The sequence below is a fragment of the Cryptomeria japonica genome, chromosome 5, assembly GCF_030272615.1.
Source record: "Cryptomeria japonica chromosome 5, Sugi_1.0, whole genome shotgun sequence".
Lineage (NCBI taxonomy): Eukaryota > Viridiplantae > Streptophyta > Pinopsida > Cupressales > Cupressaceae > Cryptomeria > Cryptomeria japonica.
The window spans coordinates 637,654,748-637,662,890 of record NC_081409.1 but is presented as its reverse complement, the minus strand read 5'-3'; positions in this window follow the sequence as shown (position 1 = coordinate 637,662,890).

The following is an 8,143-nucleotide window of genomic DNA, read 5'->3' as shown; positions in this document are numbered from 1 at the left end:
GGGTTAGGTCAAGCTCTTACACTTGCTTTTTAGTGAAGCCTCGTTGTTTGTTCGCCTAGAGTATCTCTTATGCTGACAATGGTCTAACTTAGCTATATCAAAACTAAACTACCGATGTTCTATTGTATGATGTTCTATTCATAATTTTAAATAATATATCATTTTATTAGCTATCATTTATTAATTAGGAAAATTGTATGACATAATTTATAAATAGTTATGGGGAGGCTCCTCCAATATATCTTCTTTTTGTTTACATATAGATGAGGTGATAAGAAGATTGACAAGGTGGTCAATTTTTATTTTTTATTTTTATAAAGAAGATAGGATATAAAGTAGAACATTTGAAGAAGATGAACGTATTGGTTTCTTTGGATCATGTGGATTCATTGGTTGGATAATCTTTATGGGTTGTATGGTATACTAAGGGGTCATATGGTGTCTTACGACCCCTTAGTACTCCATATGACTCCTTAGGTGTCATTATGGGTCACATTGTATCCTAAAGGGTCATATGGTGTTCTATGATCCCTTAGGACACCATATGACCCCTTAGGACTCCATATGGTGTCATTATGGGTCGTATGGTGTTCTATGACCCCTTAGGTGTCATTAGAGGTCATGTTGTTTCCTAAGAGGTCATATGGTGTCCTATGACCCCTTAGGACACCATATGACCCCTTAAGACACCATACAACCCATAAAAACACCATATGGTGTCCTAAGGGGCCATAGGATGCCATGTGACCCCTCAGAACACCATATGACCCATAACAACACCATATAAAGTCCTAAAAGGTCATATGGTGTTCTGTGAACCCTTAAGACACTGTTTGGTGTCGTTATAGGTCCTATGGTGTGATATGGGATCATATAGTGTCCTCTGAGCCCTTAGGACAACCTATGACCTGTTAGGTGTTGTTAGGGGTCATATTGTGTTCTAAGGGTCTATGGTGTCCTATGACCCCTTAGGATACCATATGTGTTGTTATGTGTCTTATGGTGTCCTATGACCCCTTAGAACATCATATGGTGTCGTTAGGGGTCATATGGTGTCCTAAGGGGTCATATGGTCTCCTACGACCCCTTAGGACACCATTTGGCCCCTTAGGACTCCATATGGTGTCGTTATGGGTTGTATGGTATCCTGAGAGGTCACATAATGTTCTATGACCCCTTAGGACACCATTTGGTGTCTTTATGTGTCGTATGGTATGCTAATAGGTCATATGATGTCCTATGACCCCTTAGGACTCCATATAACCTCTTATGAGTCATTATGGGTCATATGGTGTCCTATGACCCCTTAGGACACATGCATAGATCCCTAGGATACCATATGAATCCTAAGAATACAATATGACCCTATAGAGGGAGAGAGGGGGAGGAGAGGGAGGGAATGGGAGAGAGATACACCTAAGAGAGGAGGAGAGTGAGATACATAGATAAAGACTAAGAGGGAGATACAAGACATAAATGAGAGAAAGATAGATGGAGAGAGAGAGAGAGGGAGACAAAGATAGAGAAAGGTAAAGGGAGGGGGAGAGAGAGAGAGAGAGGGAAATAGAGGGAGAGATAGAGATAGAGATACCTAAGAGGGGGAGAGAGAGATAGGGAGTGGGGGAGATATAGAGATATCTAAAAGTTGGGAATTGACACTCTATTGGTAGGTTTCACTATGTTGTCATTGACGGCAACATGATTTTGTGTTCCGGCTTCATGTTTTGATTTTATGGTATACCGAGAGGCACTTCATAGATTCTACACTAGCATTGACACCGGTAGGTCAGAAATATTTCTTTGATCGCCGACAATGCAGGCCGACATGGTATAGTAAAGGTTATTAGTATTGGAGGCCGACATATCTTAGATCTGACATCGACAATTTGTTTTAATTTTCATACATTTATGTTATCTGGCCAACATGTAATTTGATATTGTATATATCTTTGTAAGCTGATATAAGGCATAAAAATTGTACAGGGTATATAGTGTTGGCATTTCAATAGAAGGAGATTGTTGATATTCATTAAGGATATTGAGAAGGTTGTTGAAGATTATTGATATAACTAAAGAAGGATGATAAGTATCTTTATAACATTATTTTGTCATTGATGTCAAGAAACTGATTTTCTGATTCAGTATGATGTTGTCATATCTTGAGAAGTATGTATTGATGAGTATTAAGAGGTCGGTAAGTGACACAAAAAGGATGTGATAATAAGGGGAGAAATAAGTTATTCAATGGGCAACTATTACCGAGTTAGACAATGATGATATCATGATGTTTAGATTGTTTTGATATCCTACATATGTTGTTGATTGTAAGGTTAATACTATACTATGTCACCGAGCAAAGAACCTAGTCGATAAACCCTAAGGTTATTGATATCGGTTAATGAAGACGAAATGTCAACCGAGTGAAGTTTAGTATTTACTGAGTTGCAACCGAGTTATGACAGATCGCATTGGATGGATACAAGCATTATTTAATGAAGGATGCTGATGAGCTAGAGTTGAATAAATTATTGGTATGTCGCACATGAAGTTTGTTAAAGATCTATGACAATGGAAAATATAGGAGGAAGATCTACAACACAGATTGAACTGCAATAACCTAGCACATGTTCCTAGGAAGGAATGCAAGTTCCAAGGCGAGGTAAAACATTTTTCAGATCGAAGGATACATTGAACCTAGTCAAGATTGAAGATCTTGGCTATGATTGATCATGGGAAATGTGATCAAGGAGATTAAGCGTTTAGCAAATTGTTTATAAATAAGAAATTGTTGATAAACAATGTAGGCGAGCAAGTGTAAGCACAGGGATGCTACATAGTGATTACCGAGCATAGAAGCTTGAAGACCTATTTGAATAACAAAGTAGGGAGCCCAACAGAGGGACAAGATAAGTCCTATGACAAGATTGTTTTGAGCAAATAGAATCTGCTTTAGCATTTTAGATGTGAAGTTGCAGATATATTTTATTATTGTTATTTTGTAAGTGACAGAAAATCTCTTAACCAAGAGGACCTAACAGTCTTATTTGTAAACCCTCTAGCAAGGTAACATTCTAATTGAGTGTTTGAAATCCTTTGACAAGGTCACTTCAAAAAATGTGAAGATCCTAATAGATCTGAGGGAAATCCCTTAACTGGGTCACATCTAGCAATGTGTTTGTAATCTTTAATAGGATTTTATTTTAACCGAGCATACTCTAGAAGAGTATATTTCTGAGTGGGTCTGAAATCCCACAATGTTTTTTCCCTATTTGGGTTTCCACATTAAATCTGGTGTTATATGTGTTATGATGATTATGTGTTTATGAATTAGCATGTTTGCTGAAGTATAAGTTACCAAGGCTGAATCTGTTGATTTTATGAAGATTAAGTTTGTATGATTCACCCCCCCACCCTCTCATCTTGTTAGCCATTGGCATCAAAACTTTACAATTGGTATCAGAGCTTTGGACTCTGCAAGAAAAGTTTAAAGGTACTTGAGGCAAAGATCCGAAGATGTATAAAAGGGATGCACCAAAGCTGAACAAGTCAAGTTTCTCCACATGGCAGAAAAGGATGAAGCTGCATTTATCAGGAATTGGAGAATGATTACATACCACCAAGCACCAACCCGATGACCTTGGAAGAGATAAAGGCAAAGCAAGAACATATTCAAGCTATGATTGAAATAACATCAGCATTGGTTGACTCGGAGTTTAATGATCTAGAAGGTTGTAATGATGCAAAAGCAATGTGGATCAAGCTCATATCTGTGTATGGCAGTGATGAACATGTTCAAAGAGAAAAACTAGATAGCCTAAGAGGACAACTTGAATCCATGAGAATGAATGAAGGTGAGAACATAACCCAATATAGTACAAGGTTAAAGGAAACTGTCAATCAAATCAAAGGAGCAGGAGGAACTATTGAAGAAAAGGATGTAACAAGTAAGTTGCTTAGAACACTTCTACCTGCTTATGCCATTCGAGTCTCTGCAATCAATGAACTAAGGTCTGTACCAAATATGCCAATTTCTTTGGATGCTACTATTGGTAAGTTACATGCATTTGAATTAAGTAATTTTGATAACAGTGAATCTTCGGTAAATAAAGTAGAATCTGCATTTAGTTCTTTTCATATTGGTGAATCTAATGATTACAATGATAGAATGAGTAAGTATTCTGAAGGGAATCATAGTGGAGGAAGTGAAAGATTTCATAAGAACATGGAAGAAGTGCACAAACTATATGAGAAAATCAAAAAGCAAGAAGAGTTTGAAGCATTATTAGCTAGAAGGTTACCGAGAGGAAAAGGTAAGTATAAAGGAAAGCTACCTTTAAAATGTTTTAACTGTGATAAAATAGGACATATGGCTTCTAACTGCCCTAACAAAGAGTCTAGTGAAAAGAGAGAATACCGAGATGACAGACAGAAAGACAATCACTATAGAGGATACCAAGATTTCAGAAGGAGAGACAGAAAGACATGCCTAGTAGCTGATGAGGAATCCAACGATGATAAATCTGATGAAACTGATATAGAGGAAGTTGTTTATGTGCCTATTAAAGATGGATCAGATGAAGAAAGGCATGAAGAAAAAGCCCTAATATCCCACATAAATAATAATGATTCTTGGATCATAGACAGTGGATGCTCACATCACATGACAGGTGATAAACACAAGTTTGTTAAATTAGAAGACTATGATGGAGGTTATGTAAGATTTGGTAATGATGCACCATGTCCAGTGAAAGGTAAAGGATCTATAACACTTCTTGACAATGATAAATGTGGTGATGTATATTGGGTTAAAGGTTTGAAATACAATTTGTTGAGTGTAGCACAGCTAAACAATACAAGATACTGAATAGAATTTCAGAAAGGATGTGTCAAAGTTCATGACAAACATGGAAAGATGGCTGCTAACAGGACACAAACAAAAGGTAATACATTTCATCTTGACTCAACTTGGAACAAGTATCTTTATGCAAATATAGATGATACCTGGTTATGGCATAAATGGTTTTGTCATGTAAATTTTGATAATCTGATCAAAATAAGTAAGAAGCACTGAGTAAGAGGTCTACCAAGCCTAGAAAAACCTGAGAATGATATGTGTCGAGGATGCCAGATGGGTAAGATGACAAGATCAAGCTTTACAAGTAAGTCCTACACTTCTAAAGGAATTTTAGATCTAGTGCATACTGATCTTTGTGGTCCCATGAAAGTTCAAAGTTATTATGGTGATAAATATTTCATATTATTTGTGGATGATTACTCAAGGATGATGTCAGTTATGTTTTTAAAAGAAAAATTAGAAGCTTTTCAAATGTTTAAATGGTACAAGGAAAGAGTTGAAAATGAAACAGGAAGACAACTGAAATGTCTTAGATCTGATAGAGGAGGAGAGTTCACCTCTGATGAATTTAACTTATTCTGCAATGATCATGGTATAAAAAGACAAGTGTCTGCACCGAGAACAAAATGGGATAGCTGAGAGAAGAAATAGATCAATTGTAGATTGTGCCAGAACCCTAATGATAGAAAAGAGGGTACCTCAAACATTTTGGAGAGAAGCAATTAGCACTGTAGTTTACACCCTGAACCGAGTACAACTGAAGAAAGGAACTATGAAGACACCATATGAAATCTAGTATGACAAGAAACCTAATGTAAGTTATTTTAAAATCTTTGGAAGTAGATGTTATGTTCACAAAGATGACAGAAATGGAAAGTTTGATCAGAAAAGAGAGGAAGGAACATTTCTTGGTTATTCTTTTAGAAGCAAAGCAATTAAATGTCTGATCAAATCATCTAACAAAATAGTAGAAAGTGCAAATGTGAAAATTGATGAATTTGTAGAAAGAAATGATGAAGGAAATTCCAAAGAACCAGAAGATTATGAAGAATTTGTTTATGTTCAACCAAGAAATCCTACCGAGAGAGTTACTGAAGAAAATGAAGAGAATGTCCAGTTATCGAGTGATGAAGAAGATCATACAGAGCCTATCGAGCCTATATTAGCCAAATATGTCAGAAGACATCATGCATCAAGTCAGATTATAGGAGATAAGGATGATCCAGTGATGACAAGGAACAAACTGAGATGAAACACGTCTGATATCTGAATTTGAATCGAGAATAGTAAAAGAGGCATTTAACAATGAGGATTGGGTGAATGCTATGACAAAAGAGATTGATCAAATCAAGAAGAATGAAACATGGACACTGGTCCCAAGACCGAAGGATAAAAATATAATCAGTACAAAGTGGATTTTCAGAAACAAGCTAAATGAAAAAGGTGAGGTCATTTGAAATAAAGCAAGACTAGTTTGCAAAGTTTATGCTCAAGAAGAAAGAATAGATTATGGTGAGACTTTTGCACCTGTGGCTAGACTTGAGGGAGTAAGAACATTGTTGTCATATGCTGCTTTCAAAAATTTCAAGGTATATCAAATGGATGTTAAATCTGCATTTTTGAAAGGTATACTAGAAGAAGAAGTTTATATTGAACAACCTGAAGGATTTGTTGAAGACAAGAATAAAGATCGGGTATGTAAATTGAACAAAGCTTTGTATGGTCTCAAACAAGCACCTAGAGCAAGGTATGAAAGACTGCACTCTTATTTGATCAAGATTGGTTTTATAAGAACAAGTGAAAACATCAATATGTACATGAAGAATGATGAGGACAATGGAATACTGATCTCAGCCATATTTGTTGATGATATTATTTTTTGTGGTAATGACTTCTTATGCAAGAACTTTGGAAATGAAATGTGCAAATTTGAGATGTCATTAATCGGTGAGATCAAGTATTTTATAGGTTTATAGATACTACAAATGAAAGATGAGATTTTCATTACTCAATCCAAGTACATATAGGAAATCTTGAAGAAATTTGGAATGGAAGATTTGAAACCTGTAAGTACTCCTATGACTACCAACTGTAAATTATCAAAGAATGATGAATCTGCATCTGCTGATGAGACACTTTACTGATCTATGATTGGAAAGTTTCAATATGTTGTGCATAGTAGACCGGATATAGCTCATGCAGTAGGTATTATTGCAAGATTCTCTATAGATCCCAAAGAAATCCATGTGACAGCAATTAAGAGAATTTTTAGATCCCTGAGAGGCACTGAAGATTATGGCTTAGTATATGAAAAGAGGAATGATTTTGATTTAAAAGTTTATACTAATGTTGATTGGGTAGGAAACATTGATGACAGGAAAAGCACAAGTGGTGGAGCTTTCTTTCTGGGTGATAGACTAGTAAGTTGGCTTAGCAAGAAACAAGGATGCATTTCACAGTCAACAGCTGAAGCTGAATATGTCGTTGCAGCATTGAATTGCACTAATATAGCAGGGATAAAACAACAGTTGGAAGGTATAAATGAAAAGGTTAACGGGCTAGTAACTATATTCTGTGATAATACGAGTGCCATTAACATTTCAAAGAATCCGGTAATGCACTCTAAGACAAAACATATTTCTATAAAGTATCATTATCTCAGAGAAGAAGCTAAAGAGAAGAAAGTTGTGCTGGAATATATCAGTTCAAAGGAGCAAATAGCAGACATCTTCACAAAGCCATTGCCAAGGGACACTTTTGAGTATCTCAAAAGCAAGTTAGGGGTCCTACCCCTATCTTCTACTCACTGACAAAGTTCGGTGAAAGCATCAATTCGATGACTCTATTGAATACCATTTGTGGATTGATGTTGATTTACGCACTTTAGGAGGTTTTCTAAAGGTGTGCAGGAAATAGTGAATAGAGACAAATTGCTCTGACCGAGATTGAGATGATACATGTGTAACACAGCAAGGCAAATCACTTCACAGTAGAAGAGTTCATGATTTAGTTCTTTTACTATTTGGCATTGTTGTCAAAGGGGGAGAAGACTAAATTGAAAAGATAGACTAAATGGAGAAAATAACAAAAGACTAATGATAGGGGGAGAAGACTTCAGAAGATTTTAATAGCTCAAGGATAACAGAAGAAGTCTAACAGCAATCTGAATCCGAATCAGTTGGAATAAATCAAGTTGGTATTGCCATCAATGCCAAAGGGGGAGATTGTTGGCATTTCAATAGAAGGAGATTGTTGATATTCATTAAGGATATTGAGAAGGTTGTTGAA